Below are 17,004 nucleotides of genomic sequence, written 5' to 3'. Positions count from 1 at the left end.
GCCAATGACCTTGCTCTTGAAGAGGATTTTGTGGAATGTATATCAAAGCAAGTGCAATCATATAGAGAATGCATTTGACAGTCTCCTTACAGAGGGCCAATAAAAAGGAAACTTGCTACTCATATGAGAAAGGAGTATGAATATGTCAAACCTACACCAAGTGGTGTGTGGCACAGCAGTTCTGCATCCTGCTCGAAGAAATCAGCAGCAATCACAGCTATGTCATGGATAACAAAGGCACGAACGACCGCTGTATTTCTGGATATGCTGAAAAGTCAATGTAAAGCTGTGAGCAGTTCACAGTCTATTCCAGAGTGTGGTAGCAACATAGTTTGTGTGTTAGGGTGGGCTGATTTGGCATGTACGTCTAAAATGGTTGCTGTAAATGCATCATTGACAAAGTAGACATCGGAAATCATTGTCTTTTTCCGGCAGTGCAATCCAACACTGTTTGAAGTCAACTGTTAATTACTATTGAGCAGTGTTACCCACGAGCCTTGACATGCTGCTTAGGAATTCAGAGCACTGACTATTTACATGGCAATGAGTGTTCAGTATATCCAACAGTGTGGCGATGGCGTAGTGGTTAGAGCATCCGCCTCGCATGCAAAAGGTCCGTGGCTCAAATCCCGGTGCCGCGCAGTTCCCAACCGGATTAAAAAAAAAATCCGCGTGGTGATAGAAGTGCATCAAGAGGCCTGAAGTGCGGCCTCACCGGTAACCACTGCCGGTAACGCACTCCATCACCAGAGAAGGATTGGCCACCCTGGTGCAGTATTTGGCCACTACCTCCCACATGCATACGTCAATTGACTCACGGCCCTCAGTCTCCAGCAGCCGCGAAGCAATTGACCACGGCGGTGGTCAGATCTGCAATGCAGCAGAGGATGCTAAGAATCTCTGGATCCGGACAGGCCGCCACTGGAACCTGAACTTGGCAACGTTTAACGCTAGAACCTTATCTAGTGAGGGAAGTCTGGCTGTACTATTCGAGGAGCTAGAGGGTGTTAAATGGGATATTATAGGGCTCAGTCAGGTTAGAAGGAGAGATGAGGCATATACGGTGCTACAGAATGGGCACGTCCTTTGCTATTGGGGCTTGGCTGACAGAAGAGAACTGGGAGGGGGTTCCTAATTCACAGAAACAAAGCTGGCAACATAGAGGAACACTATAGCATTAATGAAAGGGTGGTAGGTATCCTAACTAAACTGAATAATAGATACAAGATGAAGGTGGTACAGGCTTACGCACTTACATCCAGCCATGATGACACTTCAGTTGAAAGCTTCTATGCAGACGTGGAATCGGCAATGAGTAAGGTAAAAACACAGTATACTATACTGATGGGAGACTTTAATGCAAAGGTAGGGAAGAAGCAGGCTGGAGACCAGGCAGTAGGAGATTATGGCATCGGTACTAGAAATGCCAGAAGAGAGCTACTAGTAGAACTCGCAGAATGCAATAATTTACGGATCTTGAATACTTTCTACCGAAAACGAGGAAACCGCAAGTGGACATGGAGGAGCTCTAATGACGAAAATAAGAATGAAATAGACTTTATAATGAGTGCACACCCAGGCATCGTGCAGGATGTGGAAGTGGTTGGCAAGGTATGATGCAGTGACCATAGAATGGTACTGTCTCGAATTCGCCTAGAGTTGAAGAAGAAACGACAGAAACTGATACGCAAGAAGTCAATCAATGAGCTAGCACTGAGAGGGAAAGTACAGGAATTCAGAGTCTCGCTTGAAAACAGGTACTCGGCTCTTAGTGAGAAAACCAATCTTAGCGTAGATACAATGAATAATAATCTGACGAGTATCATTACGGAGTGTGCAGTGGAAGTTGAAGGCAGGATAGTTAGGCAGGACACTGGCAAGCTTCCCAGGAAACGAAGAATCTCATTAAGAAGCGTCAAATGATGAAAGTCTCAAGTACAACAGACAAAATAGAACTGGCAGAGATTTCGAAGTTGATTATTAGGCGTAAGGTATGCGATGTAAGAAGGTATAACATGGAGAGAATTGAACACGCTCTGAAAAACGGAGGAAGTGTCAAAGCAGTGAAGAGGAAACTTGAGATAGGGAAAAATCGGATGTATGCACTAAGGGACAAAGAAGCCAAAATAACTACCAATATGGATAGGATAGCTAAAATAGTGGAGGAGTTCTACAGAGATCTGTACAGTAGCCGGGACAACCAGGACCTTAATACTATAAGAACTAACAGTAACCCACATGACACCCCACCAGTAATGATAGAAGTCAGAAAGCTTTGGAGAGCATGCAAAGAGGCAAAGCTGCTGGTGAGGATCAGGTAAAATCAGATCTGCTGAAAGATGGAGGACAGATTGTGTTAGAAAAACTAGCCACCCTGTTTACGAGGTGCCTCCTGACGGGAAGGGCACCAGAGTCTTGGAAGAACGCTAACATCATCATAATACATAAGAAAAGGAGATGACAAGGACTTGAAGAATTACAGGCCGATCAGCTTGCTCTCTGTAGTATACAAGCTATTTACAAAGGCAATTGCTAACAGAGTAAAGAAAACATTAGAATTCAATCAACCAAAGAAACAAACAGGATTTGGAACAGGCTACTCAGCAATCGACCACATTCACACTATCAATCATGTAATAAAGAAATGCTCAGAATATAACCAATCACTATACATAGCCTTCATAGATTACGAGAAGGCGTTTGATTCAGTAGAAATATCAGCCGACATGCAGACACTGCGGAATCCGGGCGTCGATGAGGTATATATAAACATCCTGGAAGAAATCTACAGGGGTTTAACTGCTACCATAGTGCTTCATAAAGAAAGCAACGGAATACCAATTGTAAGGGTGTAAGGCAGGGGGACACAATCTCTCCAATGCTATTTACTGCATGCTTACCGGAGGTTTTCAGAAGCCTAGAATGGGAGTTAGAGATAGGAGTTAATGGAGAGTACCCTAGTAACCTGCGCTTCGCCGATGACATTGCATTGCTGAGTAACTCAGGGGATGAATTGCAACTCATGATAACGGAGTTGGACAAGGAGAGCAGAAAGATGGGTCTTAAAATTAATCTGCAGAAAACTAAAGTAATGTACAACAACCTCGGAAGAGAACAGCGCTTCGAGATAGGTAATAGTGCACTTCAAGACTATGTCTACTTAGGACAGGTAATGACCGCGGAGCCGAACCACGTGATTGAAGTAACCAGAAGAATAAGAATGGGGTGAAGCACATTTGGTAAGCACTCTCAAATTATGACAGGTAGATTGCCACTATCCCTCAAAAGGAAGGTATATAACAGCTGTATCTTGCTGGTACTTAGCTATGGAGCAGAAAACCTGGGGACTTACAAAGAGGGTTCAGCTTAAATTGAGGACGACACTGCGAGCAATGGAAAGAAAAATGGTAGGTGTAACCTTAAGAGTCAAGAAGAGAGCAGAGTGGATTAGGGAACAAACGGGTGCTAAGGATATCATAGTTGAAATCAAGAAGAAAAAATGGACATAAGCCGGGCATGTAGCGCGTAGACAGGATAACCGCTGGTCGTTAAGGGTAACTAACTGAATTCCCAGAGAAGGCAAGCGAGTTAGGGGGAGACAGAAGGTTAGGTGGGCAGATGAGATTAAGAAGTTTGCGGGTATAAATTGGCAGCAGCAAGCACAGGACCGGGTTAACTGGCGGAACATGGGAGAGGCAGTGGACGTAGTCAGGCTGATGAAGATGATATCCAACAGCAAAATGAATATGCAAATATTGCCATACAAAACATTCAAAAGTCGGCAGGAAAGATGGGCAGATGACAGCTGCTGCTACATCTGTAGACACGATTTAACTGTTGATGTAAAGAAGAGAACAGCAGATGCTGGTACACTTTCTTTTTCTCACATGTCCCATTCTTCGCTAGTAAAATCAACTACTAGGACTTTACATGCACAAAACACAACATACTTATGAGGTGATCCATAGTGAGGCACTCCAGACTAATTCTGGTCACCAAAGATTCCTTTGTGCACCCGAATTTAAGTAAATGTCCAGTTCTCGCATATCTTCCTTCATTGATATGCAGCCACCTGGACTGAAATTCCAAACCATGGCCTCAGCCACAAGATAAAATAAGGTAATATATATACGAAGTTCAAGCCCAAACTATGGATTCAGTGTGAGCTCAATACACTCTGCTCAATCAGTTTTCATGCGAGCTGCGGCTGATACAAGCAAGATGAGTATGATGACAGATGGCCAAATGCCCATCTTGACCCTTTGCAGTCCAAAACTTTTACCCGATTTCTGGCTCTACCAGTGCGAAACTATTGGCATCTTCTGCTGAGATGCACTGGCACAAAGATGGTGGAAGGGAAGTTACATCAAACACTGTCCGAGTTTCATGCCCCGCTACGGGCCAGACGAATGTGTGAACCACAAGACTCAAATCCTATCGAATGCACGACAGCAGCGCTGTCTGCAAGAGACGCCATTCAGCATATGACAGTTTCCAGCGTCCTCTTTGTACTGGGAATAAAAGACAAAACGTAAAACTATACAAAGAGAGACACTTGCAAGATGCTACGTGCCCAGTGGGATTGATTGATATGTGGGGTTTAACATCCCAAAACCACCATATGATTATGAGAGACGCCGTAGTGGAGGGCTCCGGAAATTTAGACCATCTGGGGTTCTTTAAAGTGCACCCTAATCTGAGCACACGGGCCTACAACATTTCCGCCTCCATGTGCCCAGTGGGTGTGCGTCCGTTCTCTAAGTGGTTGTGCTGCATGAGTTTAGTAGACGAGAGTTGCAATAATTTTCGCATCGCCTTCGGTGTCCAGTGAAATTCTGGCAGTAAAAATAGCCTTGTGCGAGTACGGTTGGACGATGCAAGGTCACTGTTGCATAGCCGGCGCGCACACAGTGCGTGAACGACAGGCGAGACCAGCGCTGGGAGCTGAAAAACGTTTATTTCGTCGTTAACACAGTATTTAAAGCATAGGAAGGGAGAGGGAGTTGGGAAGGAAGAAAGAGCGGGGAAAGGCATGACGCTCAGTTGTTGGCACGTCACGCGCCTGGCTTAGGCGGTGGTAGATAACATAGCAAGCCAATTACAACATTTCTCCTCCCTTAGAATTGAAAACGCTGTACAGGTTTTCTTTCCCGGGTAGAGCGTCGCAAAACTTGTGGGGAGTCCTGCGCATTCTGGATAGGCGGCGGCGGGTGCGCAGGTGCCACCTGGTCTGCAGGCTGCTCGTTCAACTTGCCTACATTGCCGGTCGGTGTGGGCGCCGCTGCAGCTGGAGGGCTCCCCTCGTCTTGGTCTCGCTGAGCGCCGCTCCGGGCAGATGCCGGGCTTGGCCTGGAACGCACTTGGTCTATGTGACGTCGAACCACCCCAGCGGGCGTTCGTATGGTGACCATGCGTGACCCTGTAGTGGACTGAACTTTCCCTGGTGTCCATTTCTCCCCCTGGCCATAGTTACGGGCGTACACGGCTGTGTCGGGCGGCAGTGTCCACTCTTCCGTCTCCTGGGTTGACCCTGGGAAAGGTTGGGAAACATGAGTCCAAACGAGAGCGGATCAAGTAGTCGAATAGAAGTTCGGAAGGGGATTTTCCCTCGTGGCACGGCGTTCTCCTGTAGTTGAAAAGAATTTTCACCAACTTCTTTTCTAATGTGCCTTCGCTTATCTTCTTTAAAGCTTCCTTGATCGTACGAACAGCTCGTTCAGCGAGCCCCATAGACTGGGGGTGATACACAGCCGTACGGAGGTGTGTGATGTTATTGTTCTTCACAAAAGTGGCGAATTCTTCACTAGTGAACTGCGTGCCATTGTCCGTAACTATTGTGCGTGGAACACCAAATCTGGCAAAAATGCTGCGAAAGCTGGCAATAGTAGATGACGTGCTTGCCTGCCTCATGGGCACGGCTTCAATCCACTTAGTTGCAGCATCCACGACTACCAGTATCATGCTGCCTGCGATCGGCCCGGCGAAATCGGCGTGGACCATTTTTCCTGTTGTGGCACGACGCTGAGAGGTGTTCTATCTCTCGGTCTAGTCCCGGCCACTAGAATGCCGATCTGGCGACAGCCTTCATTGCCGATGACCCTTTATGCGTCTCATGCAGCATATATAGCACCCGTTCTCGTGCTTTTGAGGGAACAACAACTCGATGGCCCCAGTATAACAACCCCTGAGCTACGGATAGCTCTAACCGGCGGTCCGAGAATGGCACCAACTCTCTGTCTTTTACATGTTTCGGCCAGCCTTGCTTGGTGTACTCCACGACCCTCGCTAGTAAGAGGTCCCGCACAGTTAGAGCTTAGAGTTCTTCGACAGACACAGTACCATCATCGAAACTTGCTAGAACGGAAACATACTCTGAGGGTTCGCTTCTTGACGGTGGAACTGGAGTCTGCAGCGGTAGCCGGCTGAGGGTGTCGGCGTTTAGTAGCAGCTTACCGGGCGAATACTGAAGCTTGTTGCGAAATCCACCAAGGTAGAGAGCCCAGCGCTGTATTCGTGCTGCGGCCAACGCTGCCGTCTGCTTCTCCGCTTTCAGCAGGCCCAGTAGCGGCTGGTGATCTGTGACCAAGGTAAAATCTCTGTTGAGGAGATAGTCGCGAAATTTCGACACCCCAAAAACAAGGGCCAAGGCCTCACGTTCTAGCTGGGAGTAATTCCACTCAGCAGTGATCAGCGTTCGCGAACGGAAGCCTATGGGCCGGTTATCTTTTCCATCCGTATGAAACAACACGGCACCAATGCCATGCGGCGAAGCGTCGCACTCCAGCTTTAATGGCTTTTCGGGGTTGTAGTGAACGAGCACCGCTGCCGCAAGTAGGCACTGCTTTGCATTGGAAAAGGGTGTTTGTTGAGCTTCTCCCCAGACCCAACGCGCATTTTTGCCAAGCAACTGATACAAAGGTGCAAGCACGGATGACATATTCGGCAGGAACTTGGAGTAATACGACAGCATGCCCAGAAATGAGCGTAGTTCCTGCACATTTGTCGGGTTAGGAGCCTGGGCGATTGCTTCCACATGTTTCTCAGTGGGGTGTAGGCCATTTTTGTGGATTTGGTGCCCTAAGTACGTGACTGAAGGCTGACTAAATTTGCATTTGTCTAGCCGGAGTTTTACACCATGCCGACGGAAACGCTGCAGTACCGTTCGCAGGGTCTCGCTGCTTCTCTGTCGCTCCGCAACCAACACATCATCGAGATAAGCTTGCACGCCTGGTAGCCCCTGCAGGACTGTTTCGATTTTTCGCTGGAAGATGACTGGGGCAGACGCTATGCCAAAAGGCAGCCTCTTGAAGCAAAAAAATAGCCCTCGATGTGTGTTAATTACGCATAGCTTCTGCGATTCTTCGTCAAGCGGTACTTGATTATACGCGTCACGTAAGTCGAGAGTGCTGAAGTACTCTCCGCCGTCTAGGCATGCAAACATATCGTCAATCACCGGCAATGGGTACTGCTCCAGTTCGCATACAGGATTTAACGTGATCTTGAAATCGACGCAAATTCAAACTGTTCCATCTTTTTCTAAGACGGGCACAATGAGCGTAGCCCGCTCCGCATGAACTACCGGTGATAACACCCCAATTGCTACAAGTCTGTCAAGTTCTTGAGAAACCTTATCACGGAGAGCGAAAGGAATGAATCGTGCCTTACAGAACTTGGGTGTAGCTCCTTCCTTGAGTTGAAGGTGCACAGAGTTGAAGGTGCATAGAACTCGCTGATGCAGCCGAGTTCCGCGCTGAAAATGTCTTGAAACTCGTTGACGATGTCGTCCATGGCCGGGAGACTCGTTGGCGATCCGGCTTCCGCAGTCAAGTTAAGGACAGGCGACCCTGCATTGCTCAATTGAAAAATTAGGTCCCTTCCGCATAGACTAGGACCGGGACAATTTAATACTACCAAGGAGCAGTCTACTACGGCACCCTTATAGGCTACCTTCATGTCCAATTGTCCTAGAACGGGGAGCTTGCCAAGGTAACATGAAAGCTTGACAGATGAAGGTTTCAATGTCGGCCATCTCTCCCGGTTCTCTTCATAAATTTCACGTGGCACAACGAAGACGGGCGACCCCGTGTCTATCAGCATTGGCATGTCAACGCCGCACCACGTGAATGTCCTGTGGATTGGGGGTTCTAACTGCCACTTCCGGGATGAAGTCAGTGTCCAGAGGTGCAAGGCTTCGCCTACGCTCCCCTCCGCACGGTCTTCCGCCACCGCCAGTGCTCAACCCCACATGCCGTGCGTCTGCCCGGTTTCACGTTTCCTCGGCACGTCGCTCGAACACATTTTCGCAAGATGGCCCGGCCTACCACAGCGATAGCACCTACTCTTGGCCCAGCCGCAAGCGTGGCTGTTATGCTTCTTACTTCCGCAGCGTCCGCATTTTAGCGCAGGCTCGTTCGTCAACACGCTTTGCGCGCCAACCTTCAGTACGGTAGTTGCATCACCCGATATCTTATTTGAGTCATCTTTTGCCGTTTCGGCTGATAGTGCTATCGCTTCGGCCTCTTCCAAGATTAAGTTTGGCTTTGCCAGTAGCTGTTTTTGCAAGGCTTTTGATCTGACGCCACAGACTATACGGTCGCGGAGCATTCGTTCCAGCATGCTGCCAAAATTGCAGTTGTCTGCAGTGCGTCGGAGGTCGACAAGGAAATGTTGCAAAGGCTCACCGTCGTGCTGACATCGACTGAAGAACCGGAAGCATTCCGTTATCTCGTGGCGCTTCGGGTTGAAATATTCATCCAGCGCTGCAACGACTTCTTCGTAGGTTAGGCTGTTGGATTTCTTCGGAGCAACTCGTCCCGTCAGAATCTGCACAGTCCTCGTGTTTAACGCTGCTACGAGCAACGCCCTTTTTTTCGCTGTGTCGGTAACCCCTGTTGCCTCGAAATAAGCCTCTGCCTTGATGACGTACGCTTTCCAGTTGTCCCTCTCGCCAACATACTCAGGAAGTTGGTGGTGGGCCATGGCTGCCGTCGTCACTGCGGCGGGTTCTTGAAATGCCGTACCGTGGTTTTTCTCGCCGTGTTCTTTTTCGTCATGGGTTTCGATCCCATCCTCGTCGCCACTGTTGCATAGCCGGCGCGCACACAGTGCGTGAACGACAGGCGAGACCAGCACTGGGGGCTGAAAAACGTTTATTCCATCGTGAACACAGTATTTAGAGCATAGGAAGGGAGAGGGAGTTGGGAAGGAAGAAATAGCGGGGAAAGGCATGACGCTCAGTTGTTGGCACATCACGCGCCTGGCTCAGGCGGTGGTAGATAACATAGCAAGCCGATTACAACAGTCACCCACATTTTCCGTCCCATCTGGCCATGTTCTGAAGCAGTGCCAGCTGCAAATTGCGCCTGAAATGATGGAACGCCACCGCATCGTCTGCCAGCGCACGCGGGCTGACGAGATTGCACCACGCTCCACCGTTGACCTCTGTGGTGGCATGCACTCGTGTCATGGTCGGCTCAACCGAACATGCAGTACTGCACACGTGTTGCCCAGACAAATGTACGGCATTGCACGAGTGCCCAAAAAATGCCACTGGTGCCGCCAGCCGAAGATGCCATATATTGCCAGTTTCTGGTGCCGCGAAGAAAAACAAACTGTGGAAGAAAACCTCCCAGGATATTTATGTTTCCTGCTGCATTCTACAGGCCACTCCCTTAGCGATATATGGGCAGCGTATGATACCACTCAAACCATTCTCCTGGGCGCATGCCAGGGTTGTGTGTTCCCCTGTGCGTCAACAGAGGCGTTGTCTCCACCACCGTCGTCATCTTTGTCACTCACTTCTATCGAGTCACTGACATTACTGTCTGGTAAAGGTACGCAATTCTCTTCCTCACTAAACTCATCCTCGCACCACAGTAAAAGCACCACAGTAAAACGCACGCAGTGAAAACATGGCCATGCTTCTCAGTGAACCACGTGAGAGTGGGTACGCTCTAGGCTCCATGGTGAACACAGGGCCGCACCCTAGTGCAAAAAAAAAAAAACTCATAAACCTCAGCAAACAAAGCTCACTGATTCCTCAAGGGATGGGGATTCATGTACATAAAAGATGCTCATGACTCGCATTGAGAGAACCGCGAAATTTAAACCACGAACACTCTTGTCGGGCGATGCCAGAGAGCGAGCCGCTACAATTGCGTTGCATTTTCGGGCGGCGGTTGCCTGACAATGGATCGCAAAGGGTTAATATGTAATGGATGCACATAACATGCCCCCTTTTTTAGTTATTTGAACATGCTGTGACTTAAATATGGTTCGTTGCAGAAGTGTTGTAAAACATACATAACAAAACATGTAGGTATCTCAAGACACTCACTTCATGAAGTGAGTATTTTGATAAGCTAGTCAAGACAGCAAGTGTCACTGTACATATATCATTTATAGCACTTTGTGACTACTATAGTCGACACCAACACTGTTGCTCACATCTTCGTTACTTCTGAGGCTCGTCTGGAATTCCTTCAAGTCCCTACAAACAAAATAAAAAACGCAAAAATCACTTGCATCTCTTGAAACATTAGTAAAAGTAATGATGAAGACAAAGAGAATGTTAAAAATGAATAAGACATGCTTGTTGATTATTTGCATTTTTCTGCTACCATAATACAAATTGTCTGAAAATCACTACTATTATCTCAGCTATAGCTGCATTGTCACGTCGAGTGGAATACAACCACAACGCTTCGAGATATAAGGCAGCCACACTCATGATTAGTTGAAATTACAGATTGTAACAGAAGAAGGCACGTGTACAAGAAACCTGCATTCACGTGAAATGGTGTAAAAGCACAATAGAACTGCTATTATATCCTGGAAGTTCCAATTGAAGAAATAAAAAAAAAAAGAAATTGCTACTTTTACTGGGCAAGCGACAGCAGACAAACACAGCTGAAGGCTTTCAGCAGATGTGCGAAAATCAATAGACGAAAGACGAGTGGGTTTAAAACACTGTCAAGCAAAGTCTACTTCGATGCTTACCCAAATATTATAGCCAATGCTATGCTAACTGTACGAATTAGAACTGTACAAAATGTTTATGTCATTTTAACAATACTGATACAAATTAAGCGCTTCTGCACATGTACCGTGCTCAGCCAATCCTTGGTAGCGTGAAGCAAGCAGCATAGAGACTATTCAAAGAGCTAGAATTCATTTTTAATATAGCATGCTTGGAAAGCATTTACTGAGTCACTTGAAAGTAAAACACCCGATGCAAAACATTCGTGCAAAACAAATTACTGAGGCGAATCCGAAACATAACGACATAGTGATGTCGACAACAAATGCACAACCATTTACAGTTTCTGTAACATTCAAGCTATGGTGCCTGCAACCAGTTGGGCGACACAAGATAAAAAAAAATTCTGGGGCTTCGAGTGAGTAATCACAATATGATTATGAGGCACATCATTGTGTTAGACCTTGGACTGCTTCTGACCACCACTGGTTCTTACATGTGTCGCTAAAAGTAAGGACACTAACATTTTTGCATTTTGCCCACATCGAAGAGTGGCCACTGTGAGATAGCACGGCTGACAATTTCCTTTCCTTAATGCTGGCCCGATTTCGGATTGGCGGCTGAAACAAACAGACCAAGCAGAGAGGAAGTGCCGGAAACCCTTCAACCTCGCTACTTGACGCTGTGCGCTGATCCTCGTGTCCCTGCTCACAGGACATGGAGACAAGAGGTGAGAAAGTTGGCCGGACAGAGAGAGACAGGGTCTCTGCTGCTAGAGGTTGCCATAATCACCAGCAGGACCCGCGAGCCACTCATCGACAAAAGGTGCAAGCCTTACCCTTTGCTTTCCGCATAGAGAGGATTAACCTTCGAAGAGACGTTTATGCATTATTGCTGGTAAAGCAATAAAGTCTTTGTTGACGTAGCCTGTTGCCTTATTCACCCGAATCTGCTGCAGCTGTAATTACTCGTGCCATGGAAAGGAGACCTGCTCATGTGCACGGTAAGACTGTGTGTGGCTGACACTGGAACTAGGCTTATGCACCGGCCGCGCTTAGAGCCCTTCACTACCATTGTCTGAGTTCTAACCAGTGACACCATGATTTTATACATATGTATCACAATGCATGCCCTCACATTCTGCAGAAAATCTATTTTCTTCTCTGCTTGGCCCTTCTTTCGAACCTTTGCCTACACACGTTCATTGTATACACCGCCCTCATTTTCTTGTGTATGACCACATGCCTGTAATTACATCACCCACCACAAAGGGCACCTAAGGTATGCACAATCTTTGGGACAGGCACATCGTGCAATGCAGCCCCACATTGCAGGAGTGAAGCACGAAAAACCTAAATTTATAATTGTGAGAAACTTTGTTTGAATAATGATGACTGTTCAAGTCACGTGAGACCTGCATGGTGTTAAAGCTGCCAAGCCGTCTTTTGCACGCACAACAAAACTGGGCGTGCCATGATAGCAACAAATGACAGCTGGAGTAATGGAATGGTGACAAACAAATTATGACACTGCTATACAACAATCTTTGGAATAACTCAGCACTAACAATGACAGCATGAAAGCCACATGGATATGACAATGATAGCAAGGGATGCTCCAGCGAACTATCAGAACTTGTAGCACCAATGAACGAAATCTGGATGGGTCATGAAGGTAAAATGAGTATGTTAGAAGAATGATGACAATACAGTGACAGCATATTATTAAAAAGAATGAATAAAAATGACGAAATTGTCAGCAACACTCACACCTATGCTTCCTTGATTACTGCAGTGGAATGTTTCTGTTTGTGCTACAGGTTGCATTACTACATAAAAACTTGAAAGAACCTCAGTTACTAGCTCTAAAGCTTTGCAAAAATCGCTTCAAGTCCCACTGATCTATAAAACTTATTTTGCATTTAAGCTGTGCTGCTTGAGAAGACATAACATGGCTCTTCTGTTAATTAGCCCAACACTGCAGTCAAGCATTGTCATCAGACCTTCAAGCTATATTAAATCATTCGCTACCTTCAGAATGGCATTGTACAGTCGCAACAAAAAAAGATTAGTACAAGTGACCAGTAGCCGGAGCCACTAAATTACAACATGCGGCACTGTTGTTCACGAGCACGCCAATAGAGACATTGCCAAGCACATTCCATTTTTCACCGCAGGGGTGGCTGGCGGACCAGAAGAAAGCAGCCAATCTTGCTGGCAACCCATCTGAAAGCCTATAACTCAAAGAAATGCTCATTTATTGCTTATCAGCAAATGTGGCTCTGCATGTGATTTTTTTTTTTTCGCAGGAGTCGCGAGCAACCATATTTTCATGATACGTAGTTGCCCCAAAAAAGCTGTTTGTTAAAATGCACTCCGCCAACCACCCCTATTCTGGAAAATAGTGTGTGCTTGACACTCTTGATATTGGCATCGGTAAAAACAGCGCCAAGTGTCGCAGTCTTGCCGCTTCTTTTATATCTGCGACTGTACACGTCTTGCTGCATGCAGGCAAGGAATATTTGGCTCAAGTAAACTACAAAAAGAGTAGAATAGGTGCTGGATGCAGAGCAGGAATATGAAACACTAGTAACATTCATGTGCCACATTTAAGAAAATGTTGCACCTTCAACAAAACACGTACTTCTAAGTACAAAACAACACACCTCCTGAGCTCCTGTTATGGAATCGAACATGCAATCATCTACACCTATAAACAGCCACAACTAAAGTACGGAAATCCCTGCCCAGAAGCCCAACGGCAGCGTCTTCTCCAAGACTACAGAAATAGTCCCACTCATGCAATAATTTTTAGGGTTTAAGGTAAAAAAACTACGATACAATTATGAGGGACGCCACTGTAGAAGGCTCTCCAGAAACTTCAACCACTTGGGTTTCTCCAAAATGAACCTAAATCTAAGCACACTGGCCCCAACCATTTTTGCCTCTATCCAAAATGCGGCTGCCACGAGTCCCACTGATGCATGGGGAAATGTTCTGGAAAGGCAGGGTCATGGGCCATTAGGCTCATGACATCTTTAGGAGTGCACTTGCATTGATGCAGGCCTGTGTACATTGGCATGAGAAAATGCCAAAGACTTCTAAAAATGTACCGGACTATGCCTTGCGCCTTGATTTAAGCACTACATGATATTGCAGCAAGTGACAATCCAACACATAAAATCATCTTAATCACAGAGAGGATGCAGCATGTCTTTCTCTTCCCACAAAATACACAAATGAGGAAAAAAGGGAAGGACTTACAATGGTCTTGTATATACTCCCACTCAGCCGCTCGTCTCGCATGCAGTCCTCCCGATCTCTGACATTATGCAAGATTCTCCTGTAAGGCTGCAAGGGCAAAGCATAATATATAGCAGATCAGCTTTTTAGGTGTTAGGCTCCAAACATATCCAAATAGCCTTTCAAAGAGACCTGACAAACAGCTGCACGAACCACAGCCACATTAAATAACAATTTTAAACAGATAGAGCCTCGGATTTTACGTGCGATAACCATGATATGGTTACGAGGCATGGCATAGTGGGGAACTCAGAATTAATTTCGACCACTTGGGGATCTGACATGCACCTAAGTGTGAGCACCAGGGTATTCTTGAATTCTGCCGCCATTAAAATGTGGTTGCCGCAGCTGGAAATTTAAACTGCAAATACTATCCGAGCACTTCAACATTTTGTCTACAAAGCTACAATGTCGAGTAAAAATTTGAAATAAGTTTTGGGCTTTGCACGTTGAAACTATAATTATGAAGAATACTATAGTGAAGGAATCAGTGTTAATATCCATAACCTGCAGGTTCAAGGATGACGACACCTTAAGTGCGCTAGTGTTTTTAAACACGATAAACATTTCTTGCACAAGCTAACAAAAAAAGCTGAAGACAATGAAAAAAAATGTGCGAAACACATCAGTGCAACGTCTTCAGTACTATGTATCTTTACTGTCTTCAGTGTTTCATAAATACGGAGAATTTCCTTGCATATTGCAGGCACCTTTGGCATCTCTCTCTGTCCATTCGTTTGTCCATCAATCTGCCTACATCTGGGTGCTCTCGCGATCACCCCCTTAACTTGGAGCAAACCAAAATTAGTATGGGAGGGTAACATGGCTTGATGAATACGACTCGCTGGTCATGACATGAAAAAATTGGGGGACCCTTAAAGGGACACTGAAAGCAAGTATCAAGTCAACGTAAATTGTTGAAATAGAAGTCAAGAAATCTCATAGTGTTACTTTTGTGCCAAGGATGTGCTTATCTTGAAATAAAATCATGTTTTAGTGGTCGGCATCAAGTTAGCGCACATTAACTTACCAGACTCAATCGAAATGTGTCACGTCACTGCTGCCGTGCACGTTGCCCGGCTTTAGTGCGCAGTCTAGTACAGAACGAAACAGTAGTAGCAGAACGAAAGTAGCGGGAGCCACAGCAGCAACAACTGCCATTGAACAATTTCCTGCCATAGCCTGCGAGATGGCATATGCGCTTGGTTCAACTGGGCCCCGCTAAATGGCACGACCTGCCCACTTTAACCAGGCGAAAATTGAACTTTTGAACCACTCGCGCCATTCCCCATAGTAACATCCCGTGGTTCTTTTTTCTATGCATCAAACCAGCCTTTTATTAAGTCTCTTGATGCACATAAGGTTCTTTTTTTAGTGCAGCTAGTTCGATTACTATTGATTAATTATAGGCAGTACCTCTGATGTAATTGGGATCATTTTGCGAATGCCCTATTTTAGCGCATGCATTCTCATGCATATACCTCTCGGTAAGTAGAGCACTTCTGTTGATAATATTGCCGTTTTAGATGCTGTCACACATTGATCTTTAACTCCGACATAAATTGTCATTTGACTTTAGTGTTCCTTTAAGCTTCACTTTTAAGAGTTGAACGCGGTAGCGATATTCTGTTCCTAGTGCGTACTTCAAACACTCAGTGTATAAAATCTATTCGAACTTGCTATGCACTCACTACATGGCCTTAAAGGTCAACTACGGCGATTTTTTTACCATGTCAGGAAAATTGTGCTTTTATGTTTCTTAGACACTCTCGTCACACACCCGATAACTGAAATGCTCAACAATATTGAAAATAATTTTTTATTACCGAAAAAACGTAATACCGAAACTCAACCAAGTGCGCCCCTACGTGTGATGTAATCATTTGCCCGAACCTGCCTGATTGCGCATAATGCCCGCCCACGCTGCCCACCATGATCGGCTAGAACACTTACGCTGTTATGGTGAATAAACAGCGAATCGTGCCTGGCTCACAACGCAACACCACTTGCCACCTATGGCACGCCCACAAACATGGAAAAGAAAATCGCATGATCAACCAAGGAAGCACCGGCCAAACCCAGACAATTCATAGCAGACGCTGCAGTGGCACATCAGTTTTGTCACTTCCGCCAGGCAAAACTCAATATCACATGCACAATGTTGCCATTAACTCTGGCAAGCGAAATGAGCATTTCGAGGCAAGCTATAAAATTCATTTGAAAAGAATCTGTGAAACTTCCAAGCTTGCGATTTGGCATGAAACGTGCAAATAAACGCACCCAGTGAATTTCATTGAGATCCATTGACCTCCAAAAATCACTGGGGTCGGCAGTTAAGGGTGCTTTAGAGTGTGTGCCTTTCGTAGTGGGTAACTGGCTTTAAACTATGATGTCATAATAATTCCATGTTCTGACGTACAATGGCAATGTGCGCTTGTCTCATGCATTATTACAGCATTGATTGATTTGTGGGGTTTAACGTCCCAAAACTACTATTTGATTATGAGAGACGCCGTAGTGGAGGGCTCCGGAAATTTTGACCACCTGGGGTTCTTTAACGTGCACCCAAATCTGAGCACACGGGCCTACAACATTTCCGCCTCCATCGGAAATGCAGCCGCCACAGCTGGGATTCGATCCCGCAACTTGCGGGTCAGCAGCCGAGTACCTTAGCCACTAGACCACCGCGGCGGGGCTCATTATTACAGCAGTATTGTTGTATTG

At 46.2% G+C, this 17,004-nt stretch overlaps 1 pseudogene; it reads right to left on the bottom strand.

Moving 5' to 3' along the window:
- Positions 1 to 4,938: 4,938 nt before the first annotated feature.
- LOC119178090 (uncharacterized) lies at positions 4,939 to 16,280 on the bottom strand (annotated as a pseudogene).
- Between the last annotated feature and the right edge of the window lie 724 nt (positions 16,281 to 17,004).

This window comes from Rhipicephalus microplus, unplaced genomic scaffold (assembly GCF_043290135.1).
Source record: "Rhipicephalus microplus isolate Deutch F79 unplaced genomic scaffold, USDA_Rmic scaffold_67, whole genome shotgun sequence".
Classification (NCBI taxonomy): domain Eukaryota; kingdom Metazoa; phylum Arthropoda; class Arachnida; order Ixodida; family Ixodidae; genus Rhipicephalus; species Rhipicephalus microplus.
This window is presented reverse-complemented; position numbering and strand designations above follow the sequence as displayed.